Below are 15,485 nucleotides of genomic sequence, written 5' to 3'. Positions count from 1 at the left end.
ATCAATAAACTTTTTATTTTATTTCTTTTCTTTTGACAGATCTGGGGATTAAACTCAGGACCTTGCTCTTGCCGGAGAAGTACTTATTGTACTGAGTCATCTCCCTGGCCCCTGAACAAACTTCTGATAAAGCAAACATATAAAGTCTTGTGTATCCAACAAGTACAAAAAATACAAGAAATTTAACAATTGGAGAGTTTATTAGAAGAATGGTAATAATTTGGAGAAATGAGTAGTTCATAGGCAAAGATACATTTTTCACAATAGGTGCAATTTCTATTTTGCTATTACCATATCAAAACTTCAAAATTGTTATTATTTTTGGTGGTACCACTGGTTGAACTCAGGACCTTGCACCTACCAGTTATGTACTTATGTTGCTGAGCTATTTCTCTGACCAAAACTTCAAAATTAGTTTTTTGCAAAAATTACTTCTCTTAAGTCATAAATTAAAATGATAATATAATTCTAGTGTGCTTGAGAGGTATCATTAGATAGCAGTGTGTGTATATTTCAGTTAATGTAAATGAATACTATGGTTTTCACGTGGTTTGTAAACCCAATGGTGTAATGTTAAGGCAATATTATAGTGAAACACTGACTTATGACTTTCAGTGTTCAGATAGCCAGGTTGTATTAATATAATTATATGAGCGCCATGATTTCCTAGTAGTAACAAAAAACATAAATAAATATAAAATATTTACAGGGAATAATATTGTCTAAATTACTGAATGTTTAATGATCCTGAAGGTACACTCTTAGAAATGTCATTGTGTTTTTCATACGGTCACATCTTAATACTTTCTGTGACCTGGAAACTTGAAAAATAAACATGAGTTTAAAATCTCTAGTAGAAGGAAATTCATTAAATTTTCAAAGGTATTATCAGATTAGTAACAAATTTGTTTTCTAAAATCTTCATCTTTACATGATTAAGCAGTTCCAAATTTACTTTACTGCATGTCACAGTTTCATATCACAGAGTGTATCTTTCACTTCTATTAAAATGACCAATTTGAGTACTGTTCTTTATACAATTCTTAAAAATAAGACTTTTGTGAAGAGAGATGTATTCTAAAGTTTTATCCCTAAAGAAAGTTATATCCCTGACTTACTGACCTTTTCTCCAATATTTTGGGAAGTTATTTCTTTCTTCCACATCACGTGATGATGTTAGGAAATTTTAAGGCAAGTTTACATTTTCCCTAATATATTATTGCTCCTCTGTAAGAATATCTTTTACGTACTTTCAGGTTTGAGATATTAATGAAGGCTTTCTTACAATTTAATATTTGCAAAGTACTTTTGAATAAAAATTATTTGAATTTTGAGGTGCTTTTGGAGAATAAACCTTCTTCTGTGTCACATAAGCAAAGGTTTTGAAATGTGTTTTTTTGTTGTTGTTGTTGTTGTTTGGGTTGTTTTGGCAGAACTGGGGATTGAACTTGAAATGTGTTTTCCGAGGAAGGGTAAGGACTGAAATTCCACCCATTCCTGTCACCTGTTTACTTCTCTATGAAGCTTGCTTGACTAGATGTTTATTATCCACTATGAATTCTCTAATTGTGATAGATGTGAACAACAGTTATAGATTCTGCAGATGGCTAAACCTGATAGAAATTTACACCAAAATATTGACATATGGCTAAATACTAGGGACACCTTGGCTGAATTATGTATACTGATAGACTTTTGTCTGCTAGAAATTATGTGTTTGATAAAAATAGAAAATTTATGGAAGGTATTCCTGTCATATATGTTCTTGTTATGTTTTTCTGTAGTATGAATTCTCTCGTGGTAAGAGGTGAGCAATTACTAAAGGATTTCACACTATTTATTTTCATAGGATATCTCTACATAAAGAAGTCCCCTATAATAATTTTGAGCTTTACATGATTATGTTTTGGAAGTGTCTTTGTTATTCACATGTATCTTTCCTGTATGGCATCAAATTAGATGTGAGCATTTTCTGTGTTCTTTCCACAGACTGTTCATTTGTAGGGTTTTGTGCAGTGTGTATTGTGGTGTTGAGTAAGATTTCTTTCATCATAAGACAGGGAAGGGAGAGAAAAAGAAATATAGTTAGTACAATTTCAGATAAAATCAGAAAAGTAAAATTTGTGAATGACAAATTTCCTGGAATTTAATTTTACAAACAGAGTTCTAGAGGTGACTTCTTCAGTAGTGCTAAGTGTAAGAAAGAAGAAGACATCTGTCTGTTCAAGTAGCGCCTTATTGTAGAAGGTGATGTGGAGCTATCCCTACAGAGTGCTTCTCTGAGTGTGCCATGTGACTTCCAGAAGGCTGCTGGGGTTTCAGGAGTGCAGAAGATAGATGGACAGAGAAACGAGCACAATACATAGATGCCTAATGTGTTAAAAGAGTAGGACTCAGAAGACAGCTTCTGGGTGACGAAAGGAAAAATCTGTTGAGCTTCCTTGACCCTTTTCCAATCCAGATAAACTGCTTTCTATATTTTTATTCCGTTTTACTAGACTAAGCCTCAGGCCCAATCCACTGTCCAATGTCCAAGTGCACATAGCTAGACCAGGCTTAATCTGGAGGTGGTTTGTGTGTCTCTTACCAGGACACAAAGGGAAAGCATATAAATCACCTTAATGTGATAGTGTACAGAGAGGTACAGATGCTGCAGGCAGGACAGGGCAGGGCAGGGTATCAATTTTGGCTAATATTACGTTTTGGATCCACTTTCTCCCCCACGACCTTCATGGGCCCAGCCACAATGCTTTTGGAAGGTAACTAATTTCTAAAGCTGTGAAGACTTGGTATTAAGTTTATGAACCCTGTGTTTTGAGTGCACTAGGATGTGGGCATCTTTCCTTTTGTTCAGACACTGGCTTGCACCATTTCTGTTGAGGCTGCTCGTACAAGTATTGGAAATGTGAGGCAAAAATACCTCTCCTTGAACTGACCATGTCAGTTGATTTGAACCAGTGGTGAGGAAAGCTACCAGAACACATTGGGGGTACAGTGGGTTTGGTGAGATCCCCAAACACATGGAGAGGGATGGGTGTTCAAGTCAAGACTACTTTTACTTTTACAGTTTACAGGAGTTATAGCACAGTTTCAGGGGACTGTCAATCATGTGGATTATTGGATATAAGTAAAATCTCCTGGTGCTGCTGCTTCTCCAACTCTGTCTCCAACATTTTGGGTCAAACATTGTGAAAGGGCAGACAGCTCAGCCCCATTCTTCTTTGTATGATGGTTTCTTCTTTTCTGGCATGATCAGCTGAGTGCCCAGTTTACCCAATAACACTGTCTGTCTTCTGACCAGTTAGCAAGTCTGTATTGTCTGTAGACAGAATAGGCTGAGAAAAACAAGAGCAAACACTTTAGTCCTTGTACAGGTAACTTGACTTACCTCCTTTGATGATCCTGATGAGAACTAACTTCTTGCTATTGATCTCTCAGAAGTGTCTAGCTCAGAGAATGGAGAGAGAACAAATGTGCTTTCATATCTCTCCTATTTAAGTGTAAACATCCTGAATTCAGTGTATATGTGGACCACATGAAGTAGTAGTGAATATAGTCTAGGTCTCAGTAGGTCTCAAGAACAACATTTACCATTTACTCTTTTTCTCATTCTGGCCAATTACAGAGAGGTATTAGGTAGTTTACATTCTGAACAGTAGAGATACAATGAGGGTGGAGTGAGCTGCCATGTGGGTAATCATGTCTTCCTCTGCCAGTGTCCTAAGCCCCTCTTGGTTCAAGGAAACTTCACTTGCTCTAGTCTTCTGCCTCTTGCACATTGTTGCAAAAAGCCTTTCTTTCAAGTGTGGTTCATGATCAGCAACCCAGTCAACTCTGACATCACCACCTTTTCTACTTACCCCTTCCTGCATCTTCTTCTACATGCATGCCTTCATCTCTCCGTGCTCTGAATACACAGGCAAGTAAGTTTAGGAGCAAGGAAGTCTGTAGTGCAGATGTCCACGAGGGTGCCAAGTTTATGGATAGAACATAGAGAATTTGTTTGTATGAACTGAAGCATATTTGAGGCAAAGGACAGTGCACCGATGTCACATATCTACATGGGCATTATACACCTCCAGGTAGCTTGCAAAGTTGTGTCCTGAGCAAGAATGTTCGACGAGAGCTGGAATCTTCATATGAAGAGCTAGTGAAGATTAGAACAACTTGGAATTCTGATTGTTAGGCTTAATTACCACCACCCCGTGTGTAGTTGTATTTCCAAGGTTTTGAATTTCAGTGTCAGCCACTGAAAACAGTGACATCTGTGATTCTTTTAGATGCACGTAGGAGAAACCATAAGAATCTAAGTGCCACCTGAAGATCAAGGAGGTACAGCTGTGCATATGTAGGAAGGAAAATAAGACAAAGACTTTAAATGTCAAAGTGCAGAAGAATCACTTATTGTGTCTCTGAATCATGGATTCCAAAACGGTAGCCCCAGCAATTGAGCTTCATTATCCTGAGGCCTGAGAGTTTACCATGTTTTTAAATATCATTTCCATTTGGCTAGGATTATTTTACATCCTCTTTATATTGTTTTCGTACATGAATATCACTTCTATTGATTATGTCTGAATCTCTTATTCCCCTTTTTTTCTCTCATTTTCTCACCTAGAATTCCTAAGTTTTCCCTTCTACCTAAGAATTTTTTTTTTCTTATGTAAAGGAAATGTAATAAAATCTATCTTTGTCTTAACATGTATTTATGATTCAATGTGAATTCCCATGGGTTCCCCTGCAAAAGGCCTGCTTTGCCTCTTTCTTATGACAAGTAGGAGTTCACTTTGCCTATCCATCCATCCATCCTTCTCTCTACCTACCTACCTGTCCATATCTAATCTATGTATTCATCATAACTACTTTATCTGCTCATCTTTTGAACTTATGTAGGCTGTTTCTGGATATTGGAGTCTGTATGTTCCATATATATATATATATATATATATATATATATATATATATATATATGCAGGTATCACTCTAATATGATGTCTCCCTTTGGGGAATGTACTCAGAAGAGAGACAACTGAGTGGCATGGAACTTGGGTTTAGATTTTCAAGAACGTCTACAATGATTTGATATTTCTATTATTTGCTTACTACATTACTAACAATGTGGGGAAGGATTCCAAATCAAATGTCTTTAAGTAAATGTTTTACTGTGTGTCTGCGTGTGTGTGTGTGTGTGTGTGTGTGTGTGTGTGTGCGTGCCTGTGTGTACTTGGAGATAGATACCTATTGACTTTGGAAATATTTTTGTTTATTTAAAATCATATCAAAGTTTTAAAACAAAGTTGTCACTATTAAGGATAGCGCTTGTATGCCCATTCTGTTGTAATCTTAGTCTAATACAGTTCATTTAATGTATCAAAGTCCATGTTGGCACATCATTGTTAAATCCAGAGTTCATTAGCTTTTTACAGTGTTATTACCTATTTTGGGATTCACTCTCCTTCCCTTAGAGATGTTTCATTTGCTTTAGGCAGTTGCAGTTATGTGCAACATAACCCTGGTTGACATCTTGAGAAAACAGTGAACTAATTCAAAATGGAAATAAATTCAGATTCATGCCAGCCATGTTTGTGAAAACCAAGTAGCATTCAAGCAGAAGAGAATAAATGAGTGGTGTTGATAGAGGTTTTTGAAGTGCCTCCTGCCCTAGGTGATGATAGTGTGTTACCTTGAAGATGGCATCCAATTTGGATAAAACATTAGAGTTTGGATTGCAGGCATTTTATTTTGTTCTCCACCTGAATACACATACCTAAGGTTGAAAGTCAGAATAATTGCTAAATAGAGAAAGTTGTCCAAACCTGCCTAAAGGGACACAATCATGTTCAATACTTGAATATGACAGATTGCTAGGTTCACCTTGCTTGAGCGCCATATCACATCACTCATCGTGGTGGTTCATTCTGTGCATTCCAGCACTGAAAGGCACTGAGAAAGGATGACTTATTTCCTCAGTGAGAATGTCTTTACAAAAACCAAACAAATAAACAGTGGGTGTAGATGAGATGGGCGTTGTGTTGTGCAATCTCCAATGCTAAGAAAGAATAACTTGCAATTACTTGCGTGTAGTTCTGATGATTCACAAGTATGTCATAGTAGCCAGTGTAAAGCATTGTTGTGTGGTGCAATGGCTGAAGGTAAGACAATGAAGTCGTATGGCATGTGGTGGAAAAGCCTAAGAAACCTCAGCGAATCAGGCACTGGGCCAGGACCTGGAAGATCTTCCACCATTTACATGTGTCAGTTCTCACACTGAGTTCAGAGAACATCATCTGTGGAGTGAAGCTAGAAATGTTGTAGAATTGGCAAAGGGTAGAAGTTGAAACAAGTTGTATTTCCAAGTGTTTAAATTAGGTATATCCCTCTAAGTCTTCTGAGGAAGATACAATTGATGTTTTTACTGAGATCTTCTATTCTGGAACTAGCATGGAATTTTCCTTCCCACATTCCCCTTTGTTGGTGTTTACAGAAGTTTAGAAGAATGTCACTTTTGAAGATGTTTTTACCAATTAGTTTCAAAATTCAGTCTTCCAATTTTTCTGGTTATACTTTCTCTGTTTTCTGTTCTCTTGGAGATCCTAACCCACTAATGAGTTTTTTAACATTTATCTAACAGAAATTAACAGTGCCTCTGCTAGACAGACATCTTGAACATCCTTCAGTGACAACTGTCTCTGAATAGCAGTGCATACACCCCACTTGGTTTGAAAGCAACAGATGACTAGGACTTACTGAAAAGCTCCTAGATCATTCCTTAGTATTTGATATCTTAACAGACTTCTAGATGTAGTTTAAATATTCAGCATAGCAACTTCCACATATCTAGAACAGTTTTTTTCCAGATGGCAAGGATTTCCAAGTAGCATTATGTTCAAGAAGGCAACTTCTGACTGAGAGATGGGTCACTCCAAGGTAGAATATGGCTAAAGAGACTGTGTGTGTAGTACAAGATAACTGAGGTACACCTACATGCCCTGGTGTAGGACTGCCAAACCTGAACAAAGAAAATAGTTTAAACAGTAGGAATCCAAGAAGAAGGTCATCAGTTGCAATACCAGGATTCATTTGGGAAGAGAATTATAATTTTGAATTCAAACGGCTTAGTAAGAACCCAACTTTGGTCATTGGGAACCATCTCAATATTATAAAGACAGAACAGGAATGTTTCTTAGTATAGAAGACCTTGATTTATGCCCCAGTACATGAAGAAACTGAGGCATAGATATTCGGGGTTCAAATGATAACGTTGCCTTCACTGAGAAACCTGACCTAAGTGACAATTCCTTGGCAGCAATTTTATTTCTGTGTTCCATAGTTTATGAGAAAACTTACCTACTTTGAACGCAGTTAATTGGGTAATATGGTTCACTGTCCACATTGTAGAGTTCATGTCACATTCTATAGTGCAGACCAAGAGGGAAGAGCAAGTTTAATGATCCTACTTTTTCTTCCAATTTGTACTTGCAATGTGCCTCATCCTAAGATCTTTAAAATTCATTTTTTGATTACTCATGAAGTTACCTGTTAGGAACTGATAAAGTGTGGGAATCATAGTTATTCAAAAGGTTTCCTTACTATTAAATCAGACTGATTACCATTTTATAAAGGTTAAGAGAAATAAAGTCATATCCACTTCACTGTAGGTCCTGGAAAATTATAAGTAAATAAACATACAGCAATGAGATGGAGATTAAAAATTGCTACAGCTGACAAGCTAGTTATATTTCTATATCTCTGTCTCTCTATCTGTCGTCTGTGTATCTATATTTATTTTTTGGTACTTGGCATCAATATGAGTTCCTTGCCTGTACCAGGCAGGTGACTTTGCCAGTGAACGTTAACCTCAGCCTGTTAGTTCTAGATGAAAGCTTCCAGATCCTTTTATATTTGTAATGAACTATGTGCTTGAAAACAGTATGCTAATGTAAAACTATATGAACCGTTTTGGTGACCCCTGCATTGCATCTCCATCTTTATTTTTTGCAATTCATTTATTTGCAGTTACTCTCTGCAAAATTCAAACCCCTCAGCTAAATTTATATTTCCATTGTTCATTTCTCTTTGGCTTGTGTTAGGAAAGATTATCTTGTCACATGGTTTGCTCCCTAAACACACTGTCAATGTACATTATGGTTGCGTTGTAAATGAAAGCTTCAGAGAAAATGTTTAATTTGGGAAACTTTTGTGGGATCAGTTTAAGAACACTTTAAACACATCTAGAATCATGTAAAATATTTTAATTCTGAAGAGATGTGATTATAGAGAAATTTTAACAAAAATACTAGCTTTGTTTTATTAAAAGTTTATTAGCTTACAAAATATTAACAAGAGCATGAAAAACCACTTAGAGATTTACATGTTTTCAAAGGAAGGCTGCCATCGATATGCACATGTTCCAATTGGATCTTCATTCCCAGTTGTCCTTTTAGGGGAGAGATGGCAATATTGCTAGTGCTCTTCATTCAAGTCTCTTTGAAGAGTGTTGCAGCCAGCAGCACTCAATGGTCTGCGTAGAATTGCACCGTGAGAAGCAGTTGTATCAGTTGTTAGAGGCAAGCTTCCTAGCATTCCATTTGAGAGGTAAGTGGTATACCTTTCATTGTGGCAAGAATATTCATGCTGTTTAATTTTTCAAATTTATGAGCTATTGTTCTAAATCTTCCAAGATAGCATAAACTTTATACTTTGTGCTATATAGTAACATTCCTAAAGTAGATCTAAGTTGTTTCTGCGCAGAAACCCTTGCAATAGAGGCCTAATAGGCCTGGTAACATGCAGCATAGATTTTAAAATAAGCTTTCATATCCCTTGCTGCTAATGGAGTATAATTGCTTTTCATTATGTGTGAATGAACACCAGTCTTAGTAATTTTCCTTTACAACATCTAGAGAAAATAAATTTTACTCTTCAAAATTGTAATTTAGCGCTATGAAAATACTATACAAAAAGAGGAGAAAAATTCTTTGACATACATAACATTCCAAAAATCACAGTGTTCCTTGAAGCTTTAAAAGCAGTGGAAATATACGGCTTACAAGTTCTGCATGTATTATCTGAAAATTTTAACTTCTTGAATGTCAAATGTCAACTTTTTAATTTTATGTTTTGGTCTTGTTGTCCTTTCTATTCCCTTTAATGGCACCAGAAAAAATATTAAAAGTAAATGGTTAATAATTGAAATTTTCCAAAGTGAAACTTTCCAATGGAGTCTAATTCCTTTTCAATGCATGTTAATGAACACTATCTTACTAATTTTCCTTTACAACATGTAGAGACAATAACTTTAAGTGATCAAAATTATGTTTCAGTGTCTTTAAAGTACTATTTTTATATGAGGAGAAAAATTCTTTGCTTCACATGACATTCCAAAGATGTAAAATTGGAAGCTTTTATACTTGCTGCACTACACCAGAAGACACATGCACAGTTGTCTACATCTTAAAACGGCTTAGAACTGTTGCGACATCTTGTACTCCACTGTCTTTAATCATCATTGAACCACCATGTTGGTTCTCATTATGGAAATACGAACATGTTTATCAAGAGGAAAATCATCAGTATTTGAGAAGTACAATTAAGAAGTGACAAGATGCATCAATAAGCCAAACATAAGGTGACAGACAATAACTGATGCTTTCTAGTTAGGATCACAAACATACAATTGGCCTAGTACCTAGCATTTTCCAAGAACACAAATGGCTTGTGTTGTTTTTCAGCACCTTTTAGGTATAAACTGATTCAGAATAGGGACTAGCAACTCAATGATAGCACATGAAGGAAAAACTTTCAATACATGACAGTGCTGCAGCGTACTTCACATCAGTCTCATGAGAGAACACTCCTACGTATGGGCCTAGTGGGTAGCTCCATGGTGGAGACTGCCCAGTACATGGCTAAGATCCTGGATTTTACCCACTGCTCCCTGCAACCAACTACTTCCTTGGTAATTTAAAGGTGGTATGACAAATCCTAAGGGGATGCAGAGTAGTATGCACAGAGGGATAGCTGTTGTATGAGTACTCTTTTTAAAGTAGCAACATACCTCCTTCTTTCCTTGATGTGAGCAGAGTTACAAACCCTGCAAAGTAGGACTACCCAGGTAAAACAGACATTTGCTTACTTCACAGGCCAATGTCTCTGAGCTCCATAAAGTTTTTTGAGTAAGAGTTTTAATCTAAACTCATTTAGAACTTTATTTTTTTTTAAATTAGGTCTTTGATGTGTTCATGATCTAATTTTAAAAATTGAAATTTTAAATGAGTTTAAATTTGAGGTCTTATTTCCAGAAGCTAATGAAACTCACAGACTTTGGCCTGTGAAGTAATAAATGTCTCTGTCAGCGGGGTGCTCCTGCTTTGCAGTGTTTGTAGCGCTGCTCAGATCAATCAAGAAAGGTTATGTGTTCCTGCTTTAAGAAGTTTCTCTTTCATGAGGTACACATTTCATTCTCCAAGGTTCCTTAAATTCCTGATCTTTCCTTCTGATAAAAATATTCAAATTGTTGATTTTGTTCTCCAGGCATAGGTGGTTATTATTTCTTCATCTTTTGTGCATGAGGATATCATGATGTCATGTGTTGTGTTATCAAATTCTTTTCTCATGAAGTATGACCTTCTCTGTCCAGGAGTCACTTAAGTCCAAGGTATTTCCTTTTGGTAAAATGTTGAAGGTTGTGAGTTTTTTATGTAATCAAGAGATAGGTGGTATCACTTCAGCTTTGGTAAATGATGGGGTTCTGAGCTGAAGTCTCCGTTTCTTCCTTTTATGAGAGGATGGCATTTGACAGTCCAATAACCATGACATTGCCATTGCTGCGAGATGGCTTCATAGCAGCTCTGCACAAGTCTTCATCTTCACAAAATGTTGACATAGCCTAGAAAAGAGAAGAAAGGGAATGCAGGTGGAATACTTGTAAAAGATTGCAAAGTTAAAGAAAAATCCCTATGCTTGATGTACATTCATGCTACAGACTCCTGTAGATGTTTTCTGACCACATTGCTTTGGCCTTCTGAGGCTTGCATTGGCAGGTTATGAGGCTGCTGTTTCCTGCCAGTACCCTAACTTCGTTTTAGGTGCTTGATACAATTAATATTAAAGGGGAAGTTAAGTGATAGGCTCCACTCAGGTGGTGTTTTCATGGATGGCAAGGATTTTGTGACAGTCTCTTAAGAATGCCTTGTTCTACTAAGTAACTGTTCACTACAATGATAATAACATGGTAAATGCATAGGGGAGCAAAAGAATCATCAAACATTGACTGAGCTATGTCAGTCCCACCTGAAATTTATTAGTTATTCCAAACTTTAAGCTGTTTCCACAGAGGGCAGAGTGATCTCTACTGTAGGACTGGACAGGTTTATTGACTGAAACATCAAAGCATGCCCTTGAAGTGCACGTGATTTAGAAGAGAGAAACTCAAAATACCAAAAATCAGTAAACTGCAGGCCACTTAATGAGTTGTGTTCAGTTACTCCTAAGTTGGATACATTTGTGCTTCCCCCCAAATGAGTCTTTGACCTAAGACAGAAATCTACAATGTAAAACATGAAGAAAATGAGCACTATTCTATCTGTGTAAGGTTTCCACAAATAGCTTTCTAATTTGGGAACTTACTGTGCTACTGAGGCCCTGAAGAGGGTGATATTTGAGTATAATCCTCTAGTTCAGGTCAAAAGTATTTGGTGTACACTAAGCAAAAATGTTCTAAATGTTGTTATCTTGCCCCATGCAAGCTGTTTCTTACTTTTAAAACCTGACTTCTTCCTACTTGCTGTAATTTTTTCGGAACTAGGGGTTGAACTCAGGCCCTTGACAGTCAAGACCTTATTGTACTGAGCCATCTCCCCAGCCTCTACTTACCATATGTGAAACACAAGCCTAACATAAATCCTAAATATGGGCCTCGCATACTAGGCACAAAAATATCAGGAAATTGTGAGTTTGAGTTGAAACAGTGGAATTCTGACAAGAATTTGGAAATTGAGTCAAACATAAGCACAAATAGTTTAGTGAGTGGTATTTCTATGCATGGTAAGGAAAAAATAACCTCTAGGAGCTACAAGGAGTGAATCATGATATTGGAGACTTAAAGAGATCATTAGAGTAAAGAAAAGGTTCAAAAGGAAATGATTATCATCAGATGAAAACATTTTAATATTTTGTATTTCTTCATTAGGAGCAGAGTATGTCTATGCAGCTCAGACTCACAGCGATCCTCCTGTCTTAGCCTCCTCAGTACTGGGGTTACAGGAGTGCATCATCACGGCTTGTTTCAGTGGCCTGCATGGTGCACGCAGGGTTTGGGGGTGGTACAGCATGTGTTACTGCGGATGCAAGCAAGCCCCTTGTGCTTTCCAGGCTGGTGATTAGACCGCCAAGTTATGTTCTGAGGCCTCATCAAATTAAGTTTTACTAAAGTATGCTCAAGTGGTGTCAAAGTCAATGTCTCTTTTAATGATAATGTGGATCTATAAAGGATAAGTGACTTGGAAATGACTTACTCCAATGGGTTAGTGATCTCTTGAATGTGTATACGGACACTTTGTATTACTCCCATCCCCACCTTATATGATGCAGTCTCCGAGTGGCTCACAGAACATTCTCCTTAGAGGAAACACAGCCCTACCTTTAAGTTCTGTGCTCTTTCCTTGGTGAGAAGTGCAGTCACAAATTGCAGGTGGTGATCTTTTATCAAAGAGCGAAGGTCAAAGTAATATTTTGCATAAACACTGGCAGACACATTAAGAGTAAACTGAAGAATATTCAGGTAATGCATTTCTAGTTGATTTTTGATGAGGAAGAATACAGAAAAACACATAAAGTAAAATTGTACTCAGGTGGGCTGTCTTCCAAAATGTCACTTGGAGCTTGCAGGATTGCTATAAATTCAGTTTTGTGACATTGGAAGGCTGTCCAACTGTAAGGAAACACTTGATGCCACACTGTACATCTACTTGAAGACTTTTCAGAATCCCTGTTCTTTTGCACTGGGGTAGAGGGGGAAAGTATGTTTGCTAATCCCTGCTTGCTGCTGGCTCATGGTTCCTTTTTCAGAGTCCACCAAAGCCTCTGTGTGACTCCCACTCTACAGACATTCATGAACGTATGCTACAGTGAGCAGACAAAAGAAGTCAGGTATGTCTTGTGTTAGCCCAGAAGAACTTTCAGACATCTTCAGTAGCTCATTATTGGAAAGACTTACAGAAGTACAAGGGAAACAAGGAAAGACACAGCACTCTATGAGTGGACAAACTCTTCCAGCAACAAGCATTTATCAGAAGTCAACAAGGAAAGAAGAAAACGATACAGTATGTCAACGAAAATCACTTCACCATCCAAGTATGTGAGTCAGTGTCAAAGGACACCATATTACTGTGGTGAAAGACTACATACTTATTTGAAACTGTGAAAGTCAGAAACATCCGGGAAAGCAATTTTGGGTAGACTGAATCCCCTGTAGGAGATATCCTCAGGTAGAGTTCTGGACGCACACACTCATTTTTCTCTGCTGAGATAATCGAAGATCTGCTTTCCCTCACTAGAAGAGAACACACACACACACACACACACACACACACACACACACTCTCTCTCTCTCTCATTGTGTTCATTGGAAAAGAAATGACTAGTGCAGTCCTCTGCCATATCATTATGCAACTGCCCCTGCATACTCAAGACATGTGAAATCAGAGCACATCAGACCTATTTCTACACAGTCAACACTGCCACAGGACAGGTATCTGGAGCGTTTGTTCTCACATATCCTGCTTATTTTAGTGACAGATGCTCTGTTGAGAAATTGGGCTTAAACCATAAAAAGCAAGCATGCAGCACTGAATGGGCTGAAGCTATATCTCAACCAAAATGGTAATTCTATGACCAAGAGTAGCCATGCATATATTTCTAAACCTGACATAATAGCTTTTAAAGAAGGACCTGGAACTGGAAGTTATTAGAAGGCCCTAAAGTTGTACACTGTACTATGTTATTCTGGTGGTAGGCTTATAAAATATTTGGCAAAAATCACCGGAACTATTTTCAGTTTATGTGGCATATAATTACAATAATAAATCCATCAAAACCTACCAACTAATGATGGAAATATGAAATTGTGTACTATAACTGGATATACAATAAAGCTTCTCTATTTCCATTTGCTATAAAATATAGTATTTTAAAATATTTCTTAAAATGCATGCACTTAGGGGCAAGTGAACTGGAAAATGGTTACAAAAGTCAACAAACCCTTATAAACTCATATGTCTTTAATTGAAATTTCCTTGACTATTTTACAGAACTCTCCATTCCAAACAGCTTCATCATGCCAAAATTTGCAAGCCAAGAGCATGGCTCCCAAGACAATCCTTTTCCAGTCTGTGGGGCGGGAGGTTAATGTTAGCATAAGTTAAAAGTCTCTCTACTTAAATCTGCAAAGTATAGAGCACAGTTTATTCATTAGCTCAGTTGAAGTGGACTGTTAAGAACTGTCATAAGCATGATTTTATTTGGTGTCTGACCAGAAAAGAAAGTCATATAGACATTTTGCTCATTAAAGCAAGAGGGCAAGTCGCAGATAGAAATCAGACACCTCTGCTGCCCATGTCCATTTATTTCCGGTTTTGGTGACAGGAATGAGAGAACATCTCAGAAAACACATGTGGCATATGGTAATCTTGTCACCTTCATATTCATGAAAGCCACAGGTACAGGCTGGTATAAAGCTATTCTGTGAAATTTGAGTGGCTCCAACATTCAAGGCAGCGTACCCAGCTGGTTGTAGTAGAATGATTTAATACCAACCATGGTCCAAGGTAATACTGAAGTCATAGTGTGTACATTTTGTCTTCTTGGCTCATTATTAATATTTTGTGGCACTTTTTATTGGAGTGAAATCTCATTCCAAATGCTGCTGTGTAGAAAAGCATGATAATTCCAGGAGTTTAGAACTGTAGCGAGTTCCCTAAAATCAATGCCTATATTCCAAACCACATTTAAAATAGGATGGTCCTTGTTATAGTCCTTTTGCACGTTTTCAGTAGGAATCCTAGCCACTCACGTAGGACATAATTTGTCCCTAAATCTTATACATTTTAGAAGCACATATGTCAGACTTCTGAGGTCAGACTGTATACACTTTTTTGTTTCAGAATATTATACAAAAAAGGCTGACTTTGAGGGCCCAGTTACTGTCTGGAAGTTGTGAGACCTGCAGTTCACTTCAGGCAATATTATTTGTATTCATTTCTAAAACCTCTCCCTCAGTGATCCTAAATCTGAGCCTCTGTTTCAGGACACAGGTCTTTTCTGTATTAAGATTGCTCAATGTTTTAGAAACACTGAATATAAATCTTCAACTTCTTTTTTTTTTTTCTACAGTTTTATTGATAAACATATAGCAATGAGACAGTTTCAAATCAAATCGGAAGTACAGTTTCAACAAATAATACACTGCATATATTATTCTTAGTGGT

General features: G+C 37.1%; 1 long non-coding RNA gene and 1 pseudogene across 1 annotated transcript in view; one reads left to right on the top strand and one right to left on the bottom strand.

Annotated features, from left to right (window-relative positions):
- LOC111814331 overlaps positions 1–10,580 on the top strand; it is a 32,877-nt gene extending 22,297 nt beyond the window's left edge. The window contains exons 2-3 of the long non-coding RNA XR_002819343.1: positions 8,433–8,595; positions 10,534–10,580. This is a non-coding gene — a long non-coding RNA (uncharacterized LOC111814331). The remainder of the gene's footprint in view (positions 1–8,432; positions 8,596–10,533) is intronic.
- An 85-nt stretch (positions 10,581–10,665) lies between these two features.
- On the bottom strand, positions 10,666–14,817 carry LOC101583775 (annotated as a pseudogene).
- Positions 14,818–15,485: the final 668 nt, after the last annotated feature.

The sequence above is a fragment of the Octodon degus genome, unplaced genomic scaffold (genome assembly GCF_000260255.1).
Source record: "Octodon degus isolate 3935 unplaced genomic scaffold, OctDeg1.0 scaffold00292, whole genome shotgun sequence".
NCBI lineage: Eukaryota > Metazoa > Chordata > Mammalia > Rodentia > Octodontidae > Octodon > Octodon degus.
Note: the sequence above shows the minus strand (reverse complement) of the source record. Positions and strands in the feature narration are given on the sequence as shown.